The sequence below is a fragment of the Euphorbia lathyris genome, chromosome 2 (assembly GCF_963576675.1).
Source record: "Euphorbia lathyris chromosome 2, ddEupLath1.1, whole genome shotgun sequence".
Classification (NCBI taxonomy): domain Eukaryota; kingdom Viridiplantae; phylum Streptophyta; class Magnoliopsida; order Malpighiales; family Euphorbiaceae; genus Euphorbia; species Euphorbia lathyris.
Window position 1 is genome coordinate 110,315,507 of NC_088911.1, and position 18,874 is coordinate 110,334,380.

Sequence of the window (18,874 nt, forward strand, 5' to 3'; positions counted from 1 at the left end):
TAATTTTCTTCCCTTTCATACCTCGATTGTGATAAGGTTGGTCTCAATCGTGGCCAAAAGTTAAGAATACGACTACTTGATTTAATATGAAAATAAAATTGGGAAAGAAAAATAGCACATTCATCCTATATTGACTTGAAATTCAACATGTATTATGGCTAAAGTTTCCTTAAAAACTTCAATTGGTTTTTAATGTAAGACGAAAAATAATATCGAGCTAAAAAGCTAAAGTTGTTAGTTCGATTTATGCCTATAAACCTAATTGAAAATTGAAAATAAGATTTATATTTATCATGAATTCATGATATAAAATAGAGATTTGAAACTAAAGAAATTTTACTTATATACATTTACTCGAGACGTTTTTGATAAAATCGTATCGGAGATTTGTAAAAATATAGCCCGTATAGAAATATTATTTCTATCAATAATGATAACCTTAAAATATGCTTAACATTATTTTGAAAGTTAAAGTGTTTGAAAACATATGAAATATTTTCTTTAACAAAAATTTATCCTTTATGAAAAATTGCTATTATTGGTGAAAAAGTGTTGCAAGAGAAAAAGTGTTGCAAAAAATGTTGCATTTGTTTGTGAAAAATTGTTGCATATTATACTTTACTTAAAATTGAATAACAACGAATAACAACATGCATTTAAAAATAAATAGCATTCATTCTCATTCGTTGCATTCATTCGTACTTAAAAATAAAATGGATATGAAATACCTCCTCCCACACTTAATTTGGACCATGTCCTCATTGGTGCAAAAAGCGATAAAACACGAAAAATAGTACGAAATAAACCATACGAATTAGAAATGAAAAATAGAATACCATAACATTCAAACATTAAGAATAAAGAGAATTGTACCAAACATAAGTAAAAATATTGTACCAAACCGAATAAAACATAATAATAATAACGAAAATGAGTTAAAAAGAGAAACGATAAAACCTATCAAGGTGATGGTGGTGGAGAAGGCGTAGTCTCAACTCCTTAAAGTCGGAAGAAAGAGAGCATCCGGCGACGAGTAGACTTGTGCTCACGACTTAATGTAGTGATCCTTGAACTCATTTCGGCATTATTGGCAACGACTTCATCTAACCGCAAATTCATGTGACGGTTATGCTCGTTCATTTGTGTCAAAACACGTTGCCATCCAACTTGTTCTTCTTCATTTGGTTCCATATGTGCTTGCTCGGTGGCATTAACATCAACATTCTCCTCTTCTTCTTCTGCTTCATCAAATTCCTCTTCATCCTCCTCATCATCACATTGGGCACCTAAACCTTGAGAACCCGAGGCTTCACTACCCATGGTAGCAAAAACACGTCTTGTGCGATCCGCATAAGAGATAAAGGCGGGTGGTCCCAACTTCTTCAATAAATTGGCCCTTTGAAGTGCCGTGAGATCCAATGATGGTAAACCAACATGAGACATATTTTGATAATCCGCTAATTCACCTCGAGCGCCCAAAACAATGCCGGTAATCAAATTACCCATAGGCACTTGCTTATTGCGGGACTTGGAAGCTCGAACTAAATTAGTAAATATCATTTCAATACTATCAATTGTCAAACCCTTAAAAATAGCATCAAACACAACCAAATCACGAACTTGCACTTTTGAACTTTCAACCCGACCAAATAAGGAGAATGATAAAAACTTGTGAAAGAAGAATACACAATCATCCTTAATTAGCTTACTAGATGTATTCTTTGGACTAAAAACATCTAAACCGGTTAAAGCATTCCAAACCGTGTGTGAATCAAAAGGCTTTGGCTTTGAATAAAAATTTCGAGTAGGAAAACCAAACCAACGGTTCATGGCCGCATAATTAACATCATAACGGACTCCATCACTCCGAAAAGAGATAACTCCTTTCTTCTTGTCATAGGTTAGAGTAACCAAAAACTCAATAATATGCGTTTTAAGACTAGGAAAACGCATACTAGCAAATCGTTTCCAACCAAGAACGGTAAGAAATTCATCAATACGCTCGGTAAAAGAAAGATATTTACCGTATCGGTGTCAAGAAAAGGCATATCCACGAACTCTACGAGGACATTAGAAAACCGGTGATATTTGCGTCCTTCGGCTTCCGACATGATATCGAGCGGTGCTCCATATTGAACCCGTAATCTATTGATCTCGGTGGCCTTGGCTTTGTTTGCAACGGTCTTTTGTCTAGGCATATTGTTTTGGTTTGTGAAATTTGGGTGAAAATAGATGAAATTTGGGTGAAATAGGTGAAGAAAATATGAAAGGATGAAAGTTAGAATGAAAGAGAATGGTGGTGAATTGGGGAAGAAGATGAATAGGGTAAATATTTATGGGGAAGATGAGTGAATCTTGGTATTGGGAAGAGAAAAGATGATTGATTGGTGTAAAAATAGGTGATATAAATAGGTGTAAGTAATAGGTATTGATTAGGATAGTTGAATAGGTAGTAAATAGAGTAGGAATAGGAAAAAGAGTGAAATTTCGCCCAATCCCGCACCTGCAGGCCGCAAGTCGCGACTGAGATTTTCAAAATCTCAGTCGCGACAGCAAGTAGGGAAGGGGCGAAATTTTTGCCTAAAAATTTTCCTTCGCTGTCTCAACTGAGATTCTGAAAAATCTGGGTAAAATTGGGACTATTTTTGATGATTTTAACACTTCTAAACCAATTCCTCTTAAAATTAAGTACCAAAATGTGAACATTAATCCTTGAAACTGAGATAAACAAAACTAAAACATTAAATTAAAGGAAACCCAAAGTTTGTTCCTTAAGATAAAAGAAATAAACTAAAGAATTAATGCACTTTTATTTATCTTTTGACAAAATATAAACAATACCATATACATCTATATAGAAACATTATAAAAACATAATTTACAATCAAGCACTCATATATATATATTAAAAACAACAAACAGAAACACATAAAATATATATATCCCTAACTAAATGACAGACGACGTGCATTGGCCCTGTTAATCTTCGTTTGAACGAAGACTTGCCTCTCCGGTGCAGAAAGGAATGTTGGACCAGAACGGAAAACTCGTTTAACAAGTCCCTCGTTCTCCAAGAACTCGTAGTCTAAAATCGGGTATGGTTCTGTATCAGTCCAAGGAACAGAAATGGTTCCCTTGGCTCCTAAAATTATTCCACATATGATGTTGGCGAACCCAATCTTCCGTTTCTTCGAACGGGAAGCAGCAACTAACCCCTCCATTAAAATCTTTGAGGAGTTAACTGAGTTGTCTTGGAAAATGTCGCCCAACACATAAAGATCAGTATCTTTCATAACATTGCTACTGACTCGACCAAAAAGGCTGTGACAGAGGAATTTATGCAGATACAGTATAGAATTAGAATTAATGGATTTGTTGAAGGCAAGACGTGGATTGAATCGCCTAAATCCTGTTAGCATCCTCCATATGTCTCTAGAAGTCATATCCCTTCCAGGATAGTGTTGAGTTGTGTCTCGGGGTGGAAATCCAAACCAATTATGAAGTTCTGGATAGCCAAAAGTAAATACCTTCCCCTCACAACGAAAACTGAGACGAACACGTCTCTTATTGACGAACCTAACTGTGGAGAAAAATTCCAGAACCCAATCTCCAATAATAGGAAATTTCATATGAACAAATTTGGTCCAACCCAAATTATTCAGATAGCGATCAATTGCTTCGCTTATCCCGAGTTCCTCGTTCAGAAACTCGTCCAGATACATCATGCCAAAGAATTGAGCATATCTGAATTGCATAAAGCGTTTCCCCTCATCATGGTTATAAATGGGAAACCATGCTCCATATCTATCGGAGATATCAACTTTCTCTTTTCGAGAAGGATTTTGTTTTTGAATGTTCTTCAAAGACTTAGTCATGTTTGTGATAGAAAAGAAAAATGAAGTCTGTAGGATTTGAGAACTTGAGAAAGAAATTTAGAAAGATGAAGTAAAATGGAAGAAGTCTGATCCTACAGGAATATATAAGAACTAATAGTGAAAGGTTATGTCTGTTAGAAAGAAATAGGTGTCAGAATGATACCTCTTCAATTCAACTGACAGAAAATTTTAAAGAAAGAAGACTGTAATCACTTACAGTTATTTCAAATGTAAAAAGACAGAAAATTTCTCAACTGAGATTTCCAAATCCTGGAACATAGAAAATCTCAACTGAGATTTCTGCATATATAATTTCTAAATAACACTTAACACTTAATGAAAATTTCAAAACATGACTAAATTAAAATTTTAATGTGAATAAAACTCATTTGTACTTAATGATAAATATATAAAAATTAAAAATTAAAGTAAACAAATTAAAAAGAAAACAATAAATTAAAAGAATGAAAATAAGAAAAGCTATAAATTAAAAACATAAAAATCAAAGAAATTAATTTTTATAAAATTTATCCACAGATTCAATTGCTTGAATAGGAGCTCCGTCGAAATAAATTTTGCAACGATTACCATTGACCTTAAATCGGTCGTCATTAGACTTTTCTAGCTCCAATGTTCCGTAATCAAATGTTTGAACAACCAAAAATGGTCCAGCCCATCTAGATTTTAGCTTACCTGGAAATAATTTTAATCTAGAATTAAAAAGTAAGACCTTATCTCCAACATTAAAGTTTTTAATTTTGATTTTGGCATCATGCCACTTTTTAATTTTCTCCTTATAAATGCTCGCATTTTCGTAGGACAAATAGCGTAATTCATCCAACTCGTTTAAGTCAAACAAACGCTTTTTCCCTGCGCTCTGCAAATCATAATTAAGGGTTTTTATAGCCCAATATGCTTTATGTTCTAATTCAACCGGCAAATGACAAACTTTACCATAGACTAATCTATAAGGTGTCATCCCGATAGGTGTTTTAAATGCAGTACGGTATGCCCATAGTGCATCGTCAAGTTTATGTGCGCAGTCTCTTCTAGAAGACGAAACTGTTTTCTCAAGTATCCATTTGAGTTCTCTATTTGAAATTTCTGCTTGACCATTCGTTTGAGGATGGTACGGTGTAGAGATACGATGGTGTACTCTATATTTTTTCATAAGTGACCCAAAAGCTCTATTTACAAAATGGGTACCACCGTCGCTTACCATAACCCTAGGAACTCCAAATCGACAGAATATTGAATTTAAAAACTTAACAACTATTTTAGAATCATTTGTCGGGGTTGCAATTGCTTCAACCCACTTTGAAACATAATCTACGGCTACTAATATATAATTTTTGCCAAAAGAAAGAGGAAAAGGACCCATGAAATCAATTCCCCATACGTCGAAGATTTTAACTTCCAATATGTTCTTAAGAGGCATCTCATCTCTCCTTTCTATATTCCCCGTTCTTTGACATTTATCACAGCGGAGAATAAATGAACGGACATCTTTAAACAGAGTAGGCCAAAAGAATCCGCATTCAAGTATTCTAGCTGCTGTTTTGCTTACGCTATTATGACCTCCGTAAGCGCTAGCATGACATTCTATCATTATAGATTCATGTTCAAACTCACTAACACATCTCCTAAATATTCCATCGCCGCATGTTTTGAACAAGAATGGATTTCTTAACTTCTGAAAAGAATTTCTTCTTTTGTTAAGAAGTCAATCCATCTGGCACAACATGTGCGGCTAAGTAATTGGCTATATCCGCATACCATGGAGTTATGACACTTTGTAATTGCATGAGATGTTCATCGGGGAAATCATCTCGAATGCCTGATGTTTCACCGATGGGACCATTTTCATCCTCAAGTCTTGATAGATGATCGGCGACCAGGTTTTCAACTCCCTTTTTGTCTTTAATCTCAATGTCAAATTCTTGCAATAGTAAAACCCATCTAATAAGACGTGGTTTTGCATCTTTCTTAGCAAATAAATATCGTAAAGCTGCATGATCAGTATTAATAATAACTTTAGATCCTAACAAATAAGATCAGAACTTATCACATGCAAAAACTACTGCTAACATTTCTTTTTCAGTTGTGGTGTAATTTAGTTGTGCACCGGACAATGTGTGACTCGCATAATATATAACATGAAGTTTCTTATCCTTCCTTTGACCTAATACACATCCTACAGCTAAGTCACTCGCATCACACATAATTTCGAAAGGTAGATTCCAATCGGGTTTTGATATTATTGGTGTACTGACTAAAGCCGTTTTCAAAGTATTGAAAGCTTGTAAACAATCTTTATCAAAATCAAAAGTTGAATCCTTCATAAGCAAATTAGTAAGTGGTTTGGAAATTACAGAAAAGTTCTTTATAAACCGTCTGTAAAAACCTGCATGACCTAAAAATGATCTTACTCCCTTAACAGTGGTTGGTGGGGGTAATTTTTCTATAACTGAAGTCTTTGCTCTGTCCACTTCTAAACCTTTTTCAGAAATCTTATGACCTAAAACAATTCCTTCGTCTACCATGAAATGACATTTTTTCCAATTTAAAACTAAATTCGTTTCCTCACATCTAGACAATACTTTATCTAAGTTTTGTAAACATGCATTGAAAGAATCTCCATAAACTGAAAAATCATCCATGAAAACTTCCATTATGTCTTCAATGAAGTCATTAAATATTGCTGTCATACATCGTTGAAAAGTTGCTGGTGCATTACATAAACCAAAAGGCATTCTCCTATATGCAAAAGTTCCGTAAGGACATGTGAAGGTTGTTTTGTCTTGGTCATCCGGGTAAATGTAAATTTGAAAGAATCCGGAGTAACCGTCTAGGAAACAGTAAAATGCATGATCGGCTATCCTTTCGATCATTTGATCAATGAAAGGTAGAGGAAAATGATCTTTCCTAGTTGCTTTGTTTAGGTTCCTATAGTCTATAGAAACCCTCTAACCGGTGGTGGTTCGTGTAGGTATAAGTTCACCTTCATCATTTCTTACAACAGTTATGCCTCCCTTTTTAGGTACACAATGGATTGGACTAACCCATTCACTATCCGAGATCAGATAAATGATTCCATTGTCTAAAAGTTTAGTAATCTCATTTTTGACTACTTCCTTCATGTTCGGATTTAAGCGTTTTTGCCTATCCGCTTTAGGTGGCTTATCTTCTTCTAAATGAATTCTATGCATTACTATACTAGGATTAATTCCTTTTAAGTCTGAAATTTGCCATCCCATACTTCCTATCCTATTTCTAACAACATGCTTCAATTTTTCTTCTTGATCGCTTGTTAATTTGTTAGAAATAATTATAGGTAGAGAATCGCCTTTGCCTAAGAAAGCGTACCTCAAATGACTGGGTAACTCTTTAAGTTCTAATTTAGGGGGTGTTACAATTGAAGGCGGAACTGGTCCATCTTCTCTAATCAAAGGCTTTGGGTCCTTATCATCTAATTCCTCGTCTACTATAGGTTCAATTATTTCTTCACTTTGAATTACATCATTGACACATTCCTCGACTAAATCAAGTTTCATACAAGCGAATTCCTCTATAGGGTATTTCATCGCTTTGTTCATGTTAAACTCGACCTTATCTTCTCCTATCCTTAAAACTACCTTCCCTTTCGACACATCTACTAGAGCGCGTCCCGTGTTCATAAACGGTCTGCCAAAAATTAAAGGGCAATTTACATCATATGCAAAGTCTAAGATAACAAAATCGGTAGGAAAAATAAATTTATCGACTTTGACTAAAACATCTTCAATTATACCATACGGCCTTTTAGTGGTTTGATTCGCTAATTGCAAAACCATATTGGTACGTTTGATATCTTCTTCTAAACCTAACTTGTTAAAAATAGACAATGGCATTAAGTTTATACTTGCTCCTAAATCACAAAGACAACTTGGGAATTCAATATCTCCCAACTTACACGGAATAGTAAAACATCCGAGATCCTTGAGTTTAGTGGGCAAATTACTTGATACTATTGAACTACAGTCTTCAGTTAACGAAATGGATGAAATTCCTTCCCAACTGATTTTCTTTGAAATCAAATCCTTTAAAAACTTACCATAGTTAGGAATTTGTGTTATTGCATCCATAAACGTCAAATTGATATGCAAATTTTTAAGTTTATCCAAAAACGTTAGAAGTTGTTTATCATAGTCCTTATTTCGAACTTTGTGCGGAAAAGGTGGTTTGGGTACAAAAGTTTTAGTACCTGTGTCAAATGGTGAAATATTTGTGTTTAAGATATCTTCTTTGGACTTCGGTAAATCAGTTCCTTGTAATGTTGCATCCTTGGGCATTTCAGGCCCTTGATAATTTTTTCCTGAACGAAGAGTAATAGCCTTCACCTGCTCTTTCGGATTTTCTTCCGTATGGCTGGGAAGACTTCCCTCTTTTCGGGATGGAATTGATTTAGCAAGTTGACCAATTTGAACCTCCAAATTATGGATGCTAGATGAGTGGTTTTTAATAAGCTGATCGAATTTATTTTCGATCCGTTTAAAACCATCGTCGTGATTACTTATTTTTCCACTGATAGCATCTATAAACTTGTCGATTTTAGAAGATAAAGTGCTAATCGTATCTCTTGACTGATTTTGATAATTAGTGGTACGATTTTGATTAGCACTAATATTATTGTTACTGTTATCTTTCCAATTAAAGTTAGGATGATTCCTCCATCCAGAATTATAAGTATTAGAGTAAGGATTATTAGTTTGGTTTTGTCCTTGGACAAAATTTACCTGTTCGATCTCACTCATATTTTCATAATCCACATCCGTTTGGATTGGATTACCATTGGTATCGCGTGGTGCCATAAACTGGTCAATTTTATGCGATAAAGAAGAAAATTGGGCTTGTAGCATCGCGACTGGATCAAGTTCAACTATACCTTTAACTGACGATGAGGTTGAGGATGATGGTTTTGCCACCGGCATATGTCCACGTTCCGCGGGCCACATACTGCTATTGATTGCCATTTCCTCCAAAAGTTCTCTCGCTTGGGCTGATGTTTTCTTCATAAATAGCCCTCCCGACATAGCATCTAATGAACCCCTAGTTGTAGGATTCAGTCCATTGTAAAATATTTGCATTAAAAGTTCAGCGGGTAATTGGTGGTGTGGGCATAAACGTTGAAGTTCTTTAAAACGTTCCCAAGTTTCATAAAGGGTCTCATTATCATTTTGAGAAAAAGATGTTAACTCCTTTATGACTCTTGCGGTTTTTGCTAAAGGAAAATATTTAGATAAAAACGCTTGGGCTAATTGTTCCCAAGTGGCAAAAGTTGCGGCTGGCATAGAAGTTAACCATTCTTTGGCTCTATCCTTCAAAGTGAAAGGAAAGAGGCGAAGTTTGATTGCTTCTGCAGTCACATCTGGAATTTTAAATGTGTCACAAATTTCTAGGAAATTTGTTAAATGGGTGTTAGGATTTTCGTTAGGTAACCCGTAAAATGTTACATTATTTTGCAACATATTAAGCAAAGCTGGCTTAATTTCAAATTGATTTGCGGTGATTCTGGGTCTAACGATACTATTGGTTACACCGGCCACACCTGGCCTAGCGTATTCCATAAGTGTTGGTGGGTCTGCCATTTTTTCTGGCTTGGTATGTGTTTTTACTGGGGTCTTATTTTTGTTTTTCTTATTTTTCTTGTTCTTCCTAATGGTTTTCTCAATTTCTAGGTCTATAGGGTCTGGTGCAATGCCTGAATTTCGAGAACTGCGCATGAACCTTAAATCTTGCACGAACCGAAACTACCTACAAAACAGAATTTGATAAATAAATAAATTAGTATAGGAAAACTTTTAAATTATAAAAGTTAGAATAAATATGTTTAAACCTAGATTCGAAATAAAACACGAAAAATTTAAAATTTTGTCAAAAATTTTAGCGTTCCCCGGCAACGGCGCCAAAAACTTGGTGAGCGATTTCCGCAAGTGCACGGTATACGCTTGTAGTAATAAAAGATATCGAACCCACAGGGAACGCTTTTTAACTAAAACTTTATTTAATTCGGTTTAATCACGTGTTTAGGTTTGATAAAAGAAATACGTTTAGTTGATGGAATAGGTTTTGGTAAATTAGGATTAGATAGAAAGATTATATCGAGTTTAGAGAACAATTCCGTTTGGAATTTTGATTACAAAACAGATACTTCCGCAATCGGAATGAAATAGATCTTATTTTCATAAAGCAAAGTAAACAACTTTAACTTTGTGAGATTATGGACATGTAACAATATAATAATTTACTCAATTAAATGGCTTCGAACCATAGAAATCCCTCTAGCGTAGAGACGATTCCTACCTTAATCAAACTAGTGTTTTATTTCTGATAAGCCGCGATCAGCGATCATGTCATCCATAAAAACTAAATTTGTTAAGTGTTCAACAAAGTTCTTAATATGAATAAGATGGAATAGAACGTTTTAATAAAAACACCAATATATCATTTTGAAAATCATTTTGTCAGAACAATATCAAAATAACAACAGTAAGAATATATTGAATAAATAAGTATATCATTAATTGAAATGTGAATTTTCACAAGTTAACAGAGAAGTAGAAACTTGGATAGCATTGTAACGAAGACTTTGAGATCCGGGTCGTCAATCTTTCTCTCAAACTTCGTAGGCTCGTCAAACCATATGCGCTTCAGCCGTCAATTCTTCTCACTGGATCTTTAGAATAGAGACTGGTCCCGTCCACTATCAGAATGAAAACTAAACTAATACTGTGTTTATAACTAATCTAAATACAATTCGTGTACAACACGATTGCTTACAGAAATGAAATCTAACTTTCTGATTCTTTTCTGAATCAGAAACTCAACATAACAACTTTCTTCTCTAATTTCTCTAACTTTTCCAACTTAACCAACCTTGATTTCTGAAATGGATCACTTATTTATAGTTGTTGAAGGGTTGTAAATGACGGGTCGTGTCTACTGGTGAAGGGTTGCTTTTATCCGAACGAACAGACGCGTTTTTCTGAATTAAACATGTGTTTTGTGTGCAGGAAGGCTTGCTGTCGCGACTGAGATTCTGAAAATCTCAGTCGCGATAGGGGGTATAGGGGCGAGCTTGAATACGTTGTTTTCCCCCAGCCTGGCCTCCGTAAGTCGCGATTGAGATTTTGATAATCTCAGTCGCGACAGAGAGTTTTCCTCCCTGGCGTTCGACTGCTTTTCATCCTCTTCGAGCGTTCTTCTGACTGATATGCATTCTCGGTACGTTTTTAAGGTTTTTCCTCCATTTTAGCTCCGTTTTCGCTCCTATTTGGATTTTACCAAATATTTAGGTACCTTGCATCAAAGAAGTAAATAAAGACGTAAAAGTATTCTAAATGAATATAATTAACATGATTTCAATGTAAATTTAACGTATTTATATATGATATTTTAGGTATATTTTGGGCTTAACAGCTCTCCCCTTTCTGGTCTCTCCATCGCTTCTCGCCATCGGTGCCGCTTTCCGCAGATGTTTAGTTAGCCGCGGATCTGTTCTTCGCGGATCTGTTGATCCTTTCGCTCGGATCTGCTCGTTCTGTCGTGGATCTCCACCGGCCGCTCCTCTGCCTGGCGTCGTTCGTTAGGGTTGTGCGCGTGGCTGCCGTCGTCGGACCTCTCACCGCCGCTTGCCTTTTGACCTGCCGCCGGTGCTTTCCGATCTTATTATTGGCTTGGCGCAGTAACCATACCTAATTATCAGGACATATTAAAAGAAAATAATAATCTTCATATCAGCACATATTAAAAGAAAAATAATAATTTATTTGGTGTTGGTGATTTTCTAATTGGTGATAGTGATAATCTAATTGATGATGGTGATTATCTAATTGGAAGTCTATTGTTTGGTGACTATCTAATTGACAATCTAATTTTGTTTAAAATCTTTTTGGTTTGGAGGTTTGATCTTTTTCTTGGTTTTGTAAGGCCATTTGTCTGGTCGGTTTTAACAGATCTAATGGAGATGGATTGTTCCATTGCCCATCTTTTTTCCAGATCCTCTTATTTGAAAAATTCTTTGTCTGGATCTAGTAATGCTGTGATTTGCCATACTTCGGGATCAGGGCCCTTTGCTAGACCTAAGTCCTATGCGGATACACTTGTTGGTAATGCTACTTCTGCGGCTATTTCTCCGGATGTTCCTTCCTCTGTGGATCGATCTCTTATATCCGAAGAAGGCGGTTTTAAAACCGTCAAAATACAACAAGATATTTACAGTGAAAGGCTCAATCTTTGTAAACATTCTATTATCGGGCGTATCACTCTTGCTAAAGGGAAATCTCCTTGGAAGCAACCGGACTTGAAGGCCAAACTTTCAGCTATTTGGGGTTGTTCTCCTAATTGGAAATTGATTTCTCTGGGTAGAGGTTTTTACCACATTATTCTTTCATCCGCAGAGACTCTCCATTCTGTTTGGAGTCGTGGTGCCATTGCTCTTAGGCCAGGCATTATGCGCTTCATTCCTTGGAGCCCGGGATTTAACCCGGACTCTCACAAATCCACTTCTGCTCAAGTATGGGTAAGATTCTACAATCTTCCTTGGGAATTCTAGGATAAGCGGATCATGGCAAGCATTGCAAGAGCGATTGGGGTGCCCCTTCGTTTTGATAAGAACACTGTAGAGGGTGAAATGGGTCAATATGCTCGTATCTTGATTGATGTGGAGCTTTCTAAGGAAATTCAATACAAGCTTAGGGTGGATACTGACACCTCAATGCATTGGATTTCTCGTGAATATGAAAGACTTCCGGATTTATGCTCCATTTTCCATTCCATTGGTCATTCTGCTGGATCTTGTAGGAGGAACATTCGGCGTGAAGAGCCTGTTGAGCTAAAGCAAAGAAATGGAAAGCAGAAGATGGGATCTCCTAAGCCCCGAGGTAGGTTTGTTACTCGGATTTGGAAACAGAAGCCAGGAGTTCAAATGGATACTGGTGAATCCTCTAAAGGGGCTCCTTCCAATGGGGAATCTGGCAAACTTAATAACTGTGACTTGCAGATGGTACTTCACAATTCGGTCAGGATTAATGAGTCGGTTCTTGACTCTGATTCTGGCACGGCCCCCGCCTCTCCTACTCTTGGCTTTCAATCTTATCAACTTGATAAAGAGCTGGGAGTCTTGGGTTTGCAATCCTCTCACCCCAATATTCAGGTTTCTGATATTCCTAATTTGCAAATCATTGAGCATTCAAGAAACGGGGATTGTTTGCAAGTGGTTAATGTTACAGAGGAAAAGTCTTGGACTAAAGTACAGAAAAGAAACAAGCAAAAAGACAACATCATCCCCCTTGAGGTCAGTGGTAAACGGCATAGCAAGCCGCCTCTGCGGTTTCAATGATTGTGTTGTATTGGAATTGTAGGGGCATCGGTAATGATCGCACTCAACGAGCCCTGAAGCTTCTGTGCCTACAACATCGTCCTGATTTTTTATGTCTTGCAGAACCTCTTGTTTGTTTTAATGACATTGATGATAGGTTTTGGAGATCTCTTGATCTTTCTCTTTTTGCCTGGAATGATAAGGATTCGCCGACTCTTTGGCTTCTTACTAATGATGCTTCTTCTCTTTCTCTCCATTCTTCGCATGCTCAATATGTTACTGTTTAGCACCAGCTGGGTGATAAATCTTTTCTACTCTCTTTTGTCTATGGTAGTAACTTGGCTTCGGAAAGAAGGGAGTTGTGGTCTTCTCTTTATAGTTGTGCCTTTCCAAATAATAATTGGTTGGTGCTTGGGGACTTCAATGCTATTACGGGCTCTCATGAGAAGCTTGGCCCCCCCTCATGCTGTTGGATCCTGCAGGGAATTCAGGAATTTTATTGATGATTGTGATCTTATTGATATTGATACTTTGGGTCAGAGGTTTACTTGGTCCAATGGTCGACATGGGGCGGCTCATGTTGAATGCCGCCTGGATAGAGCTTTGGTGTCAGAGGGCTTTTTAGATTCTTGGGACTCTATCTACTGCACGGCTTTAGCAAGGTATAGTTCTGATTATTGTCCGATGCTTCTTCAATGCAGAACTGGGGAACCAAGGATTGCTAGGTTCAGATTCCATGCCATGTGGACCACTAATGATTCCTTAAAGGGGGTACTTGCGAATCACTGGGCTGCATCCCATATATCTCTCCCTCCTGCACAACTATTATGTCATAAACTTCGCACTCTTAGACCTATTCTCAGGGATTGGAATAAAAACGTGTTTGGCAGAATAGATTCTAATATCCACCTGGCTGAAGTTCATCTTGCCGATATTCAAAAGCAAATTTCTGAGCAAGGTGATTCCCCGGAGTTGAGTAGTGCTGCTTCTGCCACCTGCTCCAATCTTGATTTACAACTTCTTCGGAAGGAGATGATGTACAGAGAGCAAAGTCGTGTTAAGTGGCTTAAAGCGGGGGATAGGAACACTAGTTTTTTCCAAAGGTCTGCTAAAGTTAGAAAGACTTATGCCGGCATTCAGCATTTAAGGATCGACGATGAGGGTCACACTTCTGACACGGCTAGATTATCTGATCATGTAATTGATTATTTCTCTAATCTCTTCCGTAGTTCTAGGGACCATATCGATCTTTCTTCAATTAATAAGGTAATTCCAAACTTAGTAACTTCTTTGGAAAATGAGGAATTAATTTCTAAACCTTCCATTGAAGCCATTAAAGACACGGTCTTTTCCATGGATCCTGACAGTGCCCCTGGCCCTGATGGTTTTGGGGGAACCTTTTACCGCTTCTTTTGGGATATCGTTGGGAAGGATGTTTGCAATATGGTTCAGGATTTCTTTGATCATGGTTGCATCCTGCCTGGTTTAAACTCTAGTATTATGGCCCTTATTCTTAAAGTAGCTGAAGCTGACAGAATTGAGAATTTTCGTCCAATTGTGATGAGTAACTTTGGTTTCAAAATCATCTCAAAAATTCTTTCGGATCGCCTTGCAGTTATTGCTGCAAGGATTGTCTCTCCCAACCAGTATGGGTTCCTTAAAGGTAGAAGCATTCATCAGTGCATTGCCTTAGCTTCTGAAGGAGTTAATATGCTTGACAGAAAACGTTTTGGTGGTCACATGGCCTTAAAAATTGATATTCGTAAGGCTTTTGATACTTTAGATTGGAACTTCCTCTTGGCTGTGTTGGATTCCTTTGGTTTTTCTCTCACTTTCAGAGATTGGATCCTAAACATTCTGGCATCTGCTCGTATTTCTGTGATGATCAATGGTTCTCCAAATGGTTACTTTTCTTATTCTAGAGGGGTTAAACAAGGGGACCCCCTTTCTCCTCTACTGTTTGGCATTGCTGAGGATTTTTTTTCTCGTTGGCTTACTAAAATGGTTAGGGATGGTACTTATTCTCCTATGTATTATTCTGGTGGAAATTCCTTTCCCTCTCATCTTCTTTTTGCTGATGACATGCTCATTTTTGGAGTGGCATCTTTGAGCAATGTGCATGCTCTTAAGGATTTTTTCCTGCTCTATGGTCAGATATCCGGTCAGCAGGTTAGTTGGGATAAATTTGCTATCTTTTTTGGTTCTCAGGTGAGTCCTCCGAGAAGGGTTCGTCTTGCTAACTGTCTTGGCATCCGTTTGGAGTCTCTCCCCTTCAGTTACTTAGGAGTCCCTTTATTTAAAGGTGCCCCTAGGGCCCGTCACCTCAGCTGTCTTGCAGACAAATTTCTATCTCAATTTAGCAAATGGAAAGGTAGCTCTCTCTCCTTCGCAGGGCGTTTAACTCTAATTAAGTCTGCTATTACTGGCTCTCTGGTTCATTCATTCTTGATCTATAAGTGGCCAGTGGGTTTGTTGAAAAAGCTCAATAGAAGTGTTAGGAACTTCCTTTGGACGGGTTGTATTGATCAGAGGAAGTTAATCACGGTTCCCTGGCAAACTTGTTGCAAAAGTTTGGAGGGTGGTGGACTGGGCATTAAGGATTTTAGGATCTTTAACCAGGCTCTCTTGGGGAAGATGTGTTGGGATTTAATTCAAGGCAACAGTCCTGCTATTTCTCTGATAAAGTCTAGATTTATGGCTGTCTCTGGTTTGCCTAAAGCTACCATTGCTCCTTCCTCGATTTGGTCTTTCTGTAAGTTTGTTTATTCATCCATTTGGAACCAGACCTTTTGGTGGATTGGTCAGTCTTCAACGCTCAATTTCTGGACTGATCGGTGGATCATTCCATCGGTGGCGGACAGATTGAGTCTTGATCATCAGGATAAGCGTTCACGCTTTAATTCTGTTGATGATTTTTTGGTCAATTCGGAATGGCTTGGCTTAGGCACTCTGCCTCCGGTTGTTCAAGACAGTATTCGATCTATTCATAGGGGTAGATATGATTTTGATTTATGCGCTTGGCAGCCCTCTACGAAGGGTATTTTCTCTGCCAAAGAGTACTATTCGATTATCAGTCCTCGCTCCTACTCGGTGGACTGGTATAAATTTGTTTGGAATGCTCACACTCCCCCTTCTCATTCCTTCACTTCCTGGAGAGTTTTGCATGGAAGGGTTCCGACTCACGACCTCCTCCGGCATCTAGGCTTCTCTTTTGCCTCTCATTGCGTTCTTTGTGGTAGGGATGCTGAGTCCATTAACCACTTATTCATTAGCTGTTCTTTTGCAGATTCTCTGTGGAGGGCCCTTGAGATTCATTTCGACTGCACTTTACCTCGTCATTCCCGATTCACCCATTTCTTCAGCACTCTTCGTAGCATTCATTTTGGCTCACAAGTGTCGATGATCTGGCGTGTTGCCACTGTCTCTTGCATTTGGTTAATCTGGCATTGCAGGAATGAAGCAACCTTTAAAGAGGTTTCTCCTTCTATTCAACACTCGAAGATCACCCTATTTCGAATGATTCGAGAATCATTTACTTCTTCTAAAGGGTTTTTCTCTTCAAGGAGAGATGCTGATATCTTATCCCATCTTCTGGGTTCTCCAAGGCCGCCTCCGGTTCCCAATATTATTCCGGTCCATTGGCTTAAACCTCCTCCGGGTTAGGTTAAAGTCAATGTGGACGGCTCTGCTTTTGGTACTCCTAGCGAGGCGGGAGCGGGAGGTATCTTTCGTAACTATCGCGGCTTTTCCAAAGGTTGTTTTGCTTTTTCTACCCCTCCTTCTTTTGCTTATATGGCTGAATTGAGAGCCGATATTTTCGCAATTGAACTTGCTTGGGAGAAAAATTGGCATCATCTTTGGGTTGAGTCAGACTCCATGTACGTAGTTAATCTGCTTCGACTTCATTCCAGGGATGTTCCTTGGAGTATTCGACAAGAGTGGTTGCACTGTCTCAGCATTTGCTCTAGGATGAACATTATTTTTACACACATCTTTAGGGAAGGGAATCGCGTTGCTGATGCTTTTGCAAAATTTGGAGTCTCTTCCTCTGTGATCAATTGGTGGCCTTCAGCTCCTGCTTTTTGTCACAGGTTTATCAATGATGACATCTGTAATATTTTTCATTTGCGTTTGTCTTGATCTTTCCTAAACTTTTCTTCTTCCACCTTCTTCTTATTTGTTCTCCTTTCTATTCTCTTGTTCAAACACTCATCTTTTCCTTTTTTAATATATGACGGGTTTGACAGTTCTTGGGCCATGGGTGATCTCCCCGCTCAAGTTCTGTCTCGTCCCAATTTCTATCAAAAAAAAAGAAAAAAGAGAAAACAAAATATAAAACAGGAAAAATAGATGTTTTATTATTAAAATATAAAGTAAAGGGTAATTTTGGTATTTTAAAATTTATTTAGTATAGTTTGACTATTGACCCAAGCATAAGGACTAAGGAGTTAACAAAAATAAAAACTGGGGGACTATATAATTATTTTTAAAAACACAGAGACTAAGTAGTGTATTAAGTAAAAATATAGGGACTTTATAATCATTTGCCCTAAATATAAAAGGTATCTCAATATTATACCATATCAACATGATATGGTAAAAAAAAAATTAAAGAAAGGGAATAAATGAATTTTAGTTAATTTTTACAAATTCTTTATTTTTTTTTCTAAGCGTATTTTGATTTCTTCAAATTTCCCTCAAATTAGGCATAACTCATGCAAAAATAATTTTATGTATGCTCGAGGAGATCAAAATTCGCGTTCTGTTTATCTCATTTTCTTCTCCCCTTAGAGTTATGAATGTATATCTTCGTAAATAACAACTTTCACATTGCTTAAGGAGTGAAAAGCACGATAGTAAAGAGCTTCTAGCAAATTTTCAAAAAGATTATAGAAAGAAACATGAATAGACAACTCGGAAGAATTCAAATCAACTAAAAGATAACATGAAGTTGCTACAATGCACACCGCTTTTGTATTCAAGCTAAATGGGTACTTGAATTTGATATTCTGTATTCAACCACCTTCACAAAAATTAAGTCGTGTTAGCAAGAAAAATGACGATTTGACTTCGCGAAAGCATAATACGTGAAGTATGTGAAGAGAAATGTAACAGAAAAATGACGATTGGCTTCGCGAAAGCAGATTACGTGAAGTCTGTGAAGAGAAATGTAACAGCAAACGTACGATTTTACTTCGCGAAAGCAGAATACGTGAAGTTTGTGAATGTAAAAATCATGAAGTCTGCGAAGAGAAATGTAACAGAAAAGGGACGATTGGCTTCGCGAAAGCAGATTACGCGAAGTCTGTGAAGAGAAATGTAACAGTAAACGTACGATTTTACTTCGCGAAAGCAGAATACGCGAAGTCTGTGAATATAAAAATCATGAACATTTCTCTTCGCAGACTTTGCGGAATCTTATTTCGCGAAGTAAAATCGTCCGTTTCAGCCTCTTTTTCCTTGTTGACCTTCGCAAAACTCATTTCGCGAAATGATTTTTTGGGGAAAAAAAATTGGAGAGAAAACAGTAGATACTTACATTTTTTCCGCCTTTTACCATTAAAATCGTCAATAACCATATGATAAACGGAGAAAAATAATCAAAATAACGTCAAATAACGATGTCTTCGATCCGCACAAG

The 18,874-nt window shown here is 37.2% G+C and overlaps 1 non-coding gene across 1 annotated transcript; it reads left to right on the forward strand.

The window, feature by feature from the left end:
- The first annotated feature begins 9,017 nt into the window (after positions 1–9,017).
- LOC136221047 (small nucleolar RNA R71) lies at positions 9,018–9,124 on the forward strand. The gene has a single exon (XR_010684838.1). It is a non-coding gene; the product is annotated as a small nucleolar RNA R71 (small nucleolar RNA).
- Positions 9,125–18,874: the final 9,750 nt, after the last annotated feature.